This window comes from Dipodomys spectabilis, unplaced genomic scaffold (assembly GCF_019054845.1).
Source record: "Dipodomys spectabilis isolate Male_0828 unplaced genomic scaffold, ASM1905484v1 ptg000012l, whole genome shotgun sequence".
Taxonomy (NCBI): Eukaryota; Metazoa; Chordata; class Mammalia; order Rodentia; family Heteromyidae; genus Dipodomys; species Dipodomys spectabilis.
The window spans coordinates 5,509,545-5,522,581 of record NW_024870689.1 but is presented as its reverse complement, the minus strand read 5'-3'; the positions used below and the strand labels follow the sequence as shown (position 1 = coordinate 5,522,581).

The following is a 13,037-nucleotide window of genomic DNA, read 5'->3' as shown; positions in this document are numbered from 1 at the left end:
ACCTATGTGTTAAAGAAAAATGACTTTCCATTTCCTCCCAGACTGTGGAGAATACCTGCATAGTTCTTCTGGAGATTAAGTTCTTCAGAGTGAAACCTCTGAGAACATGCACACTCATCTACTTTCTTTTCTCTTTTAATCATTCTAGATCAAAAACATTTCTTTTTGACATACTCCTCAACTTGACATTGTCTTGTCACAGGCGACCAAAGCAATAAAACCAACTGAACATACACTGAAACCTTCAAACTTATAAATCTGAGTAAGCCTTTCTGCTTAATAAATGGACAATATCACTTATTATGATAGGTTATAAAGACATCACAGAAATCTAGTCTTTCTAACAATGTAGAGTATATAAAAATGCTTCATTATAAAATATCTAACTCCAAGTTATATTTTGTGTTTTTGTTTCTGTAGATCCTAGGGCTTAAACTCACAGCCTGACTGGTGCTTTTGTGTTCAAGGCCAGTGCTCTACATAAAATCTGAACTGGAACTCCATTTCTCCTGGTGGTTAATTGGAAATAAGAATCTCATGAACTTTCCTATACTGGCTGGTCTATTCATATTGCATACTTTATGTAATTCCAATTCTCAGCATTATATAGATGTTCCAACTACAATATAAAAAAACTTAAAATGTACTAAAGATATTTGTAAAGTATAAAATGAGGAAAGAATTTTCATCCTTTACAAATCTATGCAAAATCTATGCTAAACTATTGATATTTTACTTTACCTTTCCTGAAACCAGTTTGATATAGTTTAATACTTGTCACACCAACTTTCTCTCTATATTCTACTGGATATATACTTTTTCACGTGTGTTTGTATACGTATACATATATGTATCTATCTGTATATGTTCCAATGTGCATCATCGGACTTGAAACTGCTTTCTTTTGCTGTTCAGCAATGAACCTTGTCGGCTCATTCTGTGACAATATCAGTGCTCATTCTCATTATTCCTTTATTTACCAAATCATCAGCCTTCTAAAATCAGCGTCATTTCTTGGGTAAGGTTACCAAACAGCCCAACCAATATTCACTCAGAGGGTTTTAATAAAGCAATTTTTAAGGAAGAATATAACATGAAGTGACAACTACAGAAATTCCGCAGAGACCTGACATCTTTCACATTTCTGTCTTCCTTCTCTTCTCATACTTCAGAAAGTATTGACTAACACTATAAATATACTGCAAATGTAAGTTAAGGATCAGTGGTTTTTTTTTCCCAACCTGCAGCCTTCTTTTCCATGATTTGACATAAACTTTTGGGAGATTTTTTGGATTGTGATGGGATTCCACCCAAAACAAAGCCATGTATAGCAAGAAAGTCAATGTTTTCAACTCAGAGTATTAAACAAAAGAGGGAGAAAATTAAGGTTAGCTATATATGTTAAGCACAAATATAGGCAATATCAAGATATCTTGAAATTGTATACTTTTACTGGATAAAGTGACTCAAACCTGTAATAGTATCTACTTAGAAAACAGAGATTAGAGAATTTCAGTTCCAGGCAAGCCCAGACAAAAAAAAAAAAAAAGAAGTTTCAGGAAACTCTAACCATTTGCTGGGTGCAATGTATTTTGATTGTGTTAGGATGACCACAGTCCAAGCAGGCCCAGGCATTGTGATGCTACCTCAAAATAAGCAATCAAATTACAATCTGCAGGTATGGCAGTAGTAGAGGTGCCAAAGTTGTGAAGTTCCTTTCATCGTTGCAATGGGTCTACCTGTATCCCTATTTAAACATTTTTCCCTTCCCCTCCACAAATTATGCCAACATCAAAAATATGTGCTTGTGTAAGAAATGCATGATTCTAAAATTTCATGAAAATTCTTTTGAACTTACTTTTTTGTGGAATTGTCTAGTTTAAGAAAATCAATTACACTTTCTATATAAAAAATGTTCTGTGCTTAATCCGGCAGCCCATACACTAACATCGGTATGATACAAAAAAGATTAACATGGCCCATACACATGGATGACTTTCAAATTCGTGAAGCAGTCCATATTTTTACAACAACAAATGCTGAAGGGGATGGGGCCACAAGGGAACCCTACTGCATTCTTGGTGGGAGTGTAAACTTCTTCAACCACTTTGGAAAGAAATATGGAGTTTCCTGAAACGACTCCACATAAAGCTCCCCTATGACCAAGCAATCCCACTTTTGTTCATTTACCCAAAGGATCACAAACAAGACCATACTAAAACTACCAGCACAACTATGTTTATTGCAGCGTTATTTACCATAGCTAAGATATGGAACCAACCAAGATGCTCCTCAGTAGATGAATGGATAAAGAAAATGTGGTATTTATATATACAATTGCATTCTATACCTCCATCAGAAAGAATGACATTGCCCAATTTGTTAGGAAATGGAAAGATTTGGAAAAAAATTTATTAAGTGAAGTAAGCCAACTCCAAAGAAACATAGGTCCCATGGGTTCTCTTATTTTCAATAATATATAACGACAATGACATTGCTACAGAATATAAATATTTTTAAATGAAAAGGGTGTAGGTAATGACATTGTAAGTGATCTTTATACCCAATAAAGATTGGTTTAATTTCTAAAGAAATACCTGAATGAACATCATTCAGCTTCCACTGTTTATTATTCCTGGAGTAATTGCTTAAGGAGAACAAATCCACCTCAAAGCGCTCTACCACTGGGCCACCTTCCCAGCTCTGCATTACATTTTATGTGCTTAATACTTTCCTGAAATTATTCCTTTTGGATTAAATATCCCAACAAAACTATTTTTTATGATTTCTTATATGATTTATATAGATTTCTTATGCGATTCTTATATGATTTCTTAGAGATCCATAAACAAAACAGCTCAGAACAGAAAAAGAGTAGGTAAGAAGTCATAAAAAAAATACTATTATAGTGGTTTTAATGGCTAAGTGTAAATAATATGTAACAAAACTGTGGGAAGATTTATTTGCTCTTTTTGCTATTCTCTCCCCTTCTCTGTAGAAAGGTTCTCACTATGAAGTGCCAAATGGTCTGGACCTTTCAAGTCTTGTCTCAGTCACAGAAGTGATGGAATTAGGGACATGTGCTCCCATGGCTGGCTTTTAGGAAGTTCACAATAAAGTGATACCAATACACATAAAGAAATTTTTGTGAGTGATGTGTATTCACTTCTTCAATTGCCAAAATTAAATTCATATGTCAAAACATCAAATTACTTACATTATAATATATGTAGTTCAACCGGCATCACTAACACCTCCATAAATCAAATGCAAACTAAAAGCTCTACTTCAAAAACCAACATCTAAGGCAGTGTTGGAAATACAAGAAGTTGCACAACAAATCAAAAGGAGTGAGATCTTTAACACTGGCAATGAGCAGTGATAGCTGAATTTTTAACCAGGCTTGAAAAGTTCGGGTGGCAACTATGTGATTAGAGTTGCAGAGTTGACCTTGGTATCAAGATTGAAGGTAAAATTCAAAGGCATCTAAGATTGCTGCAGTATTGTGGCTCGATACAGTGTGACCCTGTCTGATAATGGTAAAGCACAGAGTAGAAGCTAAGTCAGTGAAATGTATAGGAAGGATTCTCCACTGAGAATAATTGCAGGGGGTGATCATCACTCTTGCGTTGAAAATGTATAGCCCATCATTCTACTTTAAGCTCTAGTGTTTTTTCTGATCTGAAGATAATTATAACATACCAATGTGCTGTGAGTGCTGAGCAGAGTAGGTGTATATTACGCTAATATATGTAAAAATCCTTACAGGTATGGAATGGCCTGACCCTGACACTTCATTCTGTGTTGTTGAGTTTCATGAACAAATGTTCATAGTTAGGCAATTCACACTCATCTAAGTCTGAATCAGGAAACTGAGATAAGACATTAGGGTCATCACTCCAGTGACATGGTCTGTGACTTATGAAATAAATAACATTATTTCATAATGTAAATGTGTTTCTAAAAAATTATGCAATACCAAATATACAAAAGGGACAATTATCCATCTCTTGTATTATCAGAAGTTAAGATACTCCTGAATTGTACTTTTTTGCTAGAGGATCACAGTATGAGTGCTGATATTTGGTATCTTTCCAGGTGCTCCTATACGTTTGTCAATCTTCTTTGAGGAAGTGTTTTTCCATAGTTTTTTTTTTTTTTTTGAGGTGTTCCGAATATCAGTACTGTCGCTAACCACAACCATGGGACAGAAAAGATGATGGGATACCTGGCCAAAGAACTGAGAAATCACAGGAAGTAATAGGAAAGAAGACACCAGAGGACCAAAAGCCTCATTGCCAGCTTCTGGATCCCTAAATCCTGCTTCACATGCGTTTTATTCCTTCTACTACGGGGGTGGGGTGGGGGGTAGGGGGGTTGTCAGTGGCTACAGGTATGTCCACAAACTAAGGCATTAATCTTGCTGGTGGTTACAACTATTGATATGAGATATTGTTTGTATACATAGTGATAATTGAATCCCTTATTGTTCAGGAGCAGAAGGGAGCAATAGTCATTACAACCATAACACAGACATGTATCTTGTCTACAAAGTCTTAATCTTTTAGTGTCCAACAGCTCTAAATTACATACTCTTGAGGTAATAACTCATATCCCTGTCTTCCCTTGACTGACCTTTCCAGAGTATAGCTCTCATCCTTTTGTCTGCTGTTTGAGATGGCTTCCCAATCTATCCCTTTCCAGGTCTAACAGCTTGAGTCTAGAATTCCTCACAAGTACTGTGACAGATGTATTATTTTGAAAAGGATATTTTTTTCGTAGATAGGTTAAATTTTTATATTTTATTTTATTTCAAAAATATTATACAGAGTGGTTACAGTTACATGAGTAATGTACATTCCTTGCTGAATAGTGTTACCCACTCCATTGTTGTTCTCATATCCCTTCCCACCCTCCACACCTCCCGCTCACTCCAAAGTTGTAAAGTTCATTTCCAATATAGTGTCGTGTGAATATCATTGTTGCAATGGGTCAGTCTTTGTACATCTTTCGTCACTATATTTTTTCCCTTTCCTTCTCCAAATCAGGTAAATGTATATACAAGATGGAAGGTACCAGAATCAAGACAGAGATTTCCAGAGATAAACCAATGGAAAAAGGCAAATGAAATAAAAATAAGACCTAGATACACTACTTTACCTACATCAAGGTTGATATCTGAAAAAAGACTTGTTGTTTCTATGGCTTAGAGTTCATTTCAATTAACATCATTTTGTAAGGTCAAATGTACATAGCTCTGGAACCAGCAATCCCATTCCTGGGCACTTGTGGAAATGATCTCAATCTAAACCACACAAAATTTACAACTATGTTTTTTACAGCATTATTGCTATAGCTAAGATATGGAACCAATCAAGATGCCCCTCAATAGATGACAGGATCAAGAAAATGTGATATATATACACAATGGAATTTTATGCTTCTATCACAAAGAATGACACAACTTCTTTCTTAAGAAAATGGAAAGACTTGGAAAACAATCATATTATGTGAAGGAAGCCAGATTCAAAGAAACATAGGTTCCATGGTTTCCCTCATTTTTATTAATTAATATATGCTTAGGATAGTCCTGGCAGACATGTTCACTTTTAAACTCTTGAAATATTCCCTTTTTTCTCTCCCTCTTTCTCTCTCATTCCATTTGTTCTAAGTCCTGTGATGATCTTGTTGATTTTCTCCCATTACATTCATCATTGCATCTTGCGAACTACTGGTATGCACTACTGTACTTCTGTCCATTCTCCTTGTGCTTCGGCTTGTACCCCTCTCACAGTGGAGGACCAGAGATTGGGGATATTCTCTTCACTCTTGAACTCAGACATCTATCTTTACTTTCTAACAATACATTCATTGAATTCTTTCTGTAAATTCTAATGCCTTGAAAATGATTACTGCATTTTCATGGCTTTGTTATTTGGCATCAGGGAAGTACATAAATCAATAACTGTAACTTAGGTAAAAGAAGACTGCAATCATGCCTCCGTAGGTGTTGTTCATTGGATAATGTTTACTTCAAGGTCTGCCTGCCTGCATCCTTTTCACTGTTTATTTATCAATGTAGCCTTTTCTTCTGGAAAGTATGTATTGGCCTAGTGAAGATCAATTCCTACTCTAATTAGTCATTAATTTTATTCCAACATCATTTCACAGCTCCTTCTGAGTTTCTTCAGGGTCTGTATAGTAGTGTTTCACATTCTTAGAAGTTTTAACATCGATGCATCCAATGATAAAGACACATTGCTTAAGTCACCATTTTGATGACTGAAAAGAAACCATGCTGTAACCTCACTATATAGTAATTTTCTGGTTTTAAATTCTTTAGAATTTAAAATTAAATTTTACATTCTTTAGAATTGATGGTGGAGAACGAACATTGTGCCTGCAATTTGATCTTTTCCTAATTACTTTTAGTATCCTTTCCAATATTGTATAAAGTTAAAACATTACTACTTACCTTTAGGATTTCTAAAATGGTCAAAGTATGCATTCTATTCATTCACAATTTTAACACAATAGTGTCCATTATGACCAAGTGAGAAATTTTAAACTTTTTATTTGTGGTCCGTAATGGTGGTGATAGGGAATCAAGTCCAATGCTTCATGTGTCTTAGTCTCCTGTGTGCCTCTGAGCCTGAGGTGACCTGTGGTTTTATTTTCACTCAACTGGAATAACGAAAAATTTCACTAGGAAGGAATTATTACTTGGTTACTTTCTCCAGTATCTCTCGCATATATAAAAGTAATATAATTCTACACTGACAGAAAATGGTGTTCCTATATTGTATTTATTAATAGTAAATTTTTATGTTTTGTAGCCCCAATCTTCACTAAGGTTTGCCACTTTCCTATCACTGCTTCCCATAAAACTTGACTAGATCCACTAGAAACACAAGTCCAGTCAGCCTCTTTCTTAAAAAGACCAACCTTAAATAACCTACCCCCTGGTAGCCCTGCTATAAACTTTCAAAGGCCTGACTGAAACCAGACTCCTTCCTGAAAGCCCTCCTCTGCCATAGGGAAATCCCTCTTCCACTCCTCCCCTTCCCGGAATCCCTGCTCTGCACCACCAGAGACCAGGCCACATCCAAGAACTCCACCTACATTGGGCTCCTCCCTCGAATCCCCACCTCATCCATCAGATACCCTGCTGCAACTACTGCCCCTAACTACTCTAGTACTGCATAGTCTTATTGCTCCCATATCCTAGTACCTGCAAGCTCCTCCCTTTCCTTTCAACCCCACCCCCAATCATCCTTCTCCCTCAAGCCCCTCCTGGTTTCATCAGAAACTCCTCCCATAACTAGCCTACTTCTAAGTGGCCTAACCTCACAAACACAGCCCTGAACTTACCTCTTCCTACAAAGCCCATCATACTACACCAAAAAACCTCCACCTGCCTATAACTGTCCTTGAAACCGCACCTTGCTAGGCCAGAAGGTTCTCACATAGCCCATCTCCTGCCTGGAAAGCCAGCCCTGCTCCACCACAAACCTCTCCACCTCCCACATCTACTCTCTCAATGCCCTGCCTTGCTCCCACCCCCTATTGGCTCCTTCCTCAGATCCACACACTACACCACCAGATACCATGCCCATAATTATCCTACACCATTGTAGCCCTTCCATTCCTTCTCAAAGCCCTCCTCCAACTAGCCACATGTCTCCAAGCTCTGTCCTGCTCCAGATAAACCCCACTAGAAAACCCCCACTACACTATCCAATCTCTCGACACCCACATTGCTCCACTGGAAACCACTGCACCAGTTGGCCTCCCTCTGGAAGTCTCAGCAGGCTGAACTGTAAATCCTTGTCCCTCCATAGTCCCTTTTTGAAGGTTTCTTTGCCCTACTGAAAACCCTGTCCAAAGTCCATGTCCTGCCTTGCAACACTGAAATCCCCACCCAACCTGATTTTTCTTTTAGAAGTGGTAACTGGCTACCCAAAAACCCCATCCGAACTAGTCTAGTGCACTGCTCTCACAAAGCTCTGGTCCTGAAAAACTCCTCCATACATTGTGACTACATCCTGCTCTGCAAGAAACCCCACCTCCACCCTAACACACTTCCCTAAGGCCTGCCATTCTCCACCAGAAACCCTGCCCCTTACTAGCCCACGTCTTCCTGGTACCACCGGGCCCTCTCAAAACCAAACTTGAAAAGCCTCTCTCTCATAGCTCTGCATTCCTACACCAGAATCCCCACCTTCTGACAGCCTCTTGCCTCCATTCCCTTCCCTGCCTTATGGGAAACCTCACCCTACATATCCCACAAGGGGTCACAGTGGCTCTACCTGCACCCCTCCTCTAAGTAATCTCCTCCTTTGTAGCCTTGTTCTTCCTTCTCAAAGCTCTGTCCCAAACAGCCTCCTCCCCAGTGACCCCATCTTCTTCCACTGAAAACCTGCCCACCTGCCAGCCTCCATGTTCAGTCCCGCCTACTCCACAAGAGTCCCCGCCCCTAACAAGTCTAGTCCTTCCTGTCCCCTCCCTGCTGTCTCAAAGCCCTACACAGACTGGGCTTCACCCTCAAAGCCCCGCCCTGCTCCACCACAGAGACTGTGCCAATACCAACTCCTCCCTTGAATCACACAGGGCTCCACCAGAAACCCCACACCAGCTCACCCATGATGGTCCCATCTAGTAACTTTTATTACAAATGCGATTTTATACTGGCCATAGAATTCATACTAATCAATATGATAAGAAAGCAGTATGGCAAAAAGGCAACAAAAATTAAATAGCTATTGGATACTTTAGTCTAGTTTGAGGTTCTGTTACCAGGTAGATACACATTGTGTGAAAATGTCTGAAGGGGATTCCTCTTATTGGAAAGCATTCTTTGAAGTATCAGTGATCATGAGTGATCATTTTATTTCTAGAAAATTTGTGCACATTTGTGCCATTAACTTCAAAAAATATTCTTTATTTTAAATCCTGTGGTTTTGTTGAGGAAAGAGTATTAGTGTGTAAAGAGATGTTTTTCAACTCATCTCTCTAATGAATAATTTTGGAGTTGCCTACCGTACTATGTACAAGAGTATTTAGTAACAGAAATTCTCTACCAGAATCCACTTTGAATTTCCTCCTTCCACTAAAGTGCCCTTTGGAAAACACTGAAGTGAGTTTACACAGGTAAAATGCCAGAAATAAAAACATGTTTGAGATCATAACAAAATTATGATGAAGACCCCATCCAATGTGCTTTTAATTTTCTAACAAAAGGAACTTAAGCCTATTTAATTGCAGACTTTCTGAAGACTAGAAGAAAAAAATATAAGAAATGCCCTATCATAACATGGTTCTGAAAAAAAAAACAAAAATAAGGAAAGACAACATAATGAGACAGAAAGGAATGAGGAACTTGTACATGTGATATAGAGTGTAAAAAATACACTGAATCAGGTAAAACTAATTTTGGTCATGATGTCTGGTTGTTCAATATATTTCATTGTAAATATTGCTCTTTATTTAGCTGTTACTTAATAGAGGTCTCAGCAGGGATCTTCTCAGGTAATTGTGTAGATGGTCAATTTCATCATTGCAAGATCATCAGGATGAAAAACTCCATACACCTTAAGACACACCTGCAACAGCACTAGGCATACACTTCTATTGGTCCAACACTGTAAGACAGACCTGTGTTTTACCAAAGCTTTGTATGTGGTATGCTATGTTTTATTCAGGCTGAAGAGCCAAAGTAAGTTCAATTTGAGATTAACCCCACCATCTTGTGCTAGTCTGCCCTCAGAGTAACCCCAAGAGAGAGAGAAAAAAAAAACATAGGTTGTCACCAACCCTGCTGTTGCCCAAGTGTTTCAGGAACAGAAAATCCCAATAGTTCAGAGAAAGGTCAGTGAGGTTAGAGTGGACTCAAACCAATCATGTAACTGCTTGTGTGGAAATTCCCTAAACTTGTATGTTCAATACTATAAAAGCTGTGCTGATTTTGTGCTCGGGGACTCTTTGTGTCACTGGTTACCCAGTGTGCAGAGGACCAAGCTTGAGCTTGCAAATAAACGACTCTTTTGCTGTTCGCATTGGTTGTGGTCTCTGGTGGTGTTTCCGGGGTCCCAAGTCCATAAAACATTTCTGGGGGCTTGTCTGGAATCTGCCTCATAAGACCCTCCAGATGCCCCAAAAATCCCAGCTGTCAAGTCTAGGCATTGCTGTTCTGTATATTTGGTTGCCTGCAGGTTCTGTATCTGTAATTCTGGTTTCCCACCAGGTCTGTATAATGGTTGGCAAGGAATCTTGGCAGACGTGTTATAAGACTGCCAAAGTGGTCTATTAGGAGATATCCCCAGACACCTTTGGATAGATTGCTGTTTAGTACAGACATTTTTTGGGAAATTTTCCATCTGTAGTCTGGCACTTCATGCAGATATTTTTTGGGAAGTTTTCCATCTGTACTGGGAAGTATTCCATTTTTTGGGAAACCCTTTCTGTAGTCTGGCACTTTCTGGTTGGCAATTTACAATGCTACAGCATGCCTTTTTAAGTTGTGTCTGTGTGTTGAGTGTTCTGTTTGTCATTTGGTGTTTATCTTACCCTTAAGCCTTGACCCAGGGGGTACTGAGAATGGGGGAGAATCTACCACTCTGAAGGGATGGCTGCTAAGGACTTATTTCCCTTGCCCCAACATGACTGGGACTTCTCTTCCACATTTTAAGGCCCTTGGTCAACAAATGTTAGTGAGATGTCACCCCATTCACTGAGACCTGAGTGTTCTCTGTTCTATATTTCCTGAGATAGGGAAGTTCTGGGTGAGAGTGGCAGGCTCATTCAGCAGACTCGATTCAGCTTGCTGAGTGAGAACAGCACAGAGTTCTGGTAGGGGTAAACTCAGCCTTTGGTTGTTGTGTTGTCTAGTTCTGTTTTAGAATTGGTACTAGTTTTTTTTTTGTTCTTTAGAGGGGGGGATCCAGTTGTGGGGCCTGAACTCTGGGCCTGAGTGCTGTCCCTCAACTCTTCAGTTCAAGGCTAGCACTCTACCACTTGAGCCACAGCTCCACTTCCAGCTTTTTTCTCTTTGCTTATGTGGTGCTGAGGAATCGAACCCAGGGCCTCATGCATGCAAGGCATGTGCTCTACCACCGAGCCTCATTCCCAGCCCCTTGGTACTACTTTTCAATGTGGGTTTTTTTGTTTTGTGTTTTTGAAATTTATTTGAACATCTCTGGGGAAATAAAATTCCAGTCTCCAGCTGGGCTCAGTCACAGAGAAGGCTGTGTGCCTGGTTTTGACTTTTCAGCTAGTCCCGACAATGTAAAGTGCTCTTGTCTAAAATTGGATAAAAATCAAGCCAGTTTAATTTCAGGTGACACCCCCCTCCCCAGAGTTCCTCCAACAAACGGGATTCAAAAGACCAGTTGGTGAAATGCTTTGCTAAACAAGCAAGCCCTGGGAAAATGAAGCTCAACAAAGTTACTTCGTTTAAAAGAAATATTGTCTTAAATTTTTGTTTGAAAACTTTAGAAAATGTACATACAACTGATTTTTATTTTTTGCGTACTTAAATAATTGAGGTTTGAGTTGGGAAGGTGGCTCAGTGGTAGAGCACTTGCCTTACAAGCCTGAGGCCCTGGGTTCGATTCCTCAGCACCACATAAGCAAAAGAAAAAAGCCGGAAGTAGCACTGTGGCTCAAGTGGTAGAGTGCTAGCCTTGAGCTAAAGAGCTGAGGGACAGCGCCCAAGCCCAAAGTTCAGGTCCGACGAATGGACCCTCCCCCCAAAAAATCTGTGTTTGCTTTGTGTTTGTGAACACGTTTATGATAGAAATTGTCAGCATGCTGTAACAATTGAGTGAGTTTAAGTTTAAAATTCAAAAGGTTATGAGGTTGGGATATTACCAGGAAAATTTTATAGAGTTTTCACATTGTTTTAAATGGTTTTTTAAGGATTGTTTAACTTGAAAAGTTGAAAATCTGTTATTTTAGAATGCATAAGGCTGTTTACATTGTAACCATGATATCTGGCTTAACAAAAAGGAGAAACTTAGAAGCCAACAGAATACCTATCCTTAGGAGTGAAGGGTAAACAGGCGGACGTGCAGTTCAGCTGGTCATGCATGGTGGAACAGGACTTGGGAAGAGTCCACGCATGGTGAAAGAGAGCAAGCTGGCACAAACGCAGTTCATCTAACCCTAAAGAGTCAGAATGGGTGCATGACCATTCCACAGGAAGGACCAAGTGGCCCATTTTATTCTGTCCCTTTTCCCTGCAGATAGACACTGGAAACATGATGGTAAAAATGAGTGATGTGATGATCTGATTAGTATAGCTCAAACTGATCCTTGGATGTGTTAAAATTAAAATTGAGAAGACCTTAAAAAGAGGGTTAAAAAGTTTATTTGTGGGGCTGGGAAGGTGGCTCAGTGGTAGAGCGCTTGCCTTGCATGCATGAGGCCCTGGGTTCGATTCCTCAGCACCACATGAGCAAAAAGAAAAAAGCCGGAAGTGGCACTGTGGCTCTAGTGGTAGAGTGCTAGCCTTGAGCTGAAGAGCTGAGGGACAGCGCCCAGGCCCAGAGTTCAGGCCCCACGACCGGACCCAAAAAAAAAAAAAAAAAAAAAAAAAAAAAAAAAAAGTTTATTTGTATGTGATTTGCTCTCAATGATATTCTGCCATTGGATATGTTTTTTTTAAGGCATAAAGTCTAGCTTTTTGGTACAATGATGGCGATTGTAATTTTTGCATTAAGAAAAAATTGTTATTTGAGTTTAAAAGTTTTAATGTGTATCTGTTTTAAAACAAGCAGCCAAGAGGAAATGAGTGACACCTAGCCTCAAGAGTTCAAGGGATTTTTCAAAATGCAACTAAAAACTAAAGTATAGAATATTAAAACAGATTAATAAGAGGCTTACAAATTAGGAATGGATGTCTGTATATAAAGTTTAAAAGTAAAATTGTTCTAAACATTTGCCTCAAAGTGCAAAAATGAAAAATTAGGATTACCAAAATAATTGCTTAATTCCTATTTCAGTTTGCTCTCATAGGTTTTTTTTTTTTTGTAAGAGTT

At 38.9% G+C, this 13,037-nt stretch overlaps 1 non-coding gene across 1 annotated transcript; it reads left to right on the top strand.

Annotated features, from left to right (window-relative positions):
* The first annotated feature begins 1,919 nt into the window (after window positions 1-1,919).
* LOC122095115 lies at window positions 1,920-2,026 on the top strand. Its single transcript, XR_006145036.1, has one exon. It is a non-coding gene; the product is annotated as a U6 spliceosomal RNA (small nuclear RNA).
* Window positions 2,027-13,037: the final 11,011 nt, after the last annotated feature.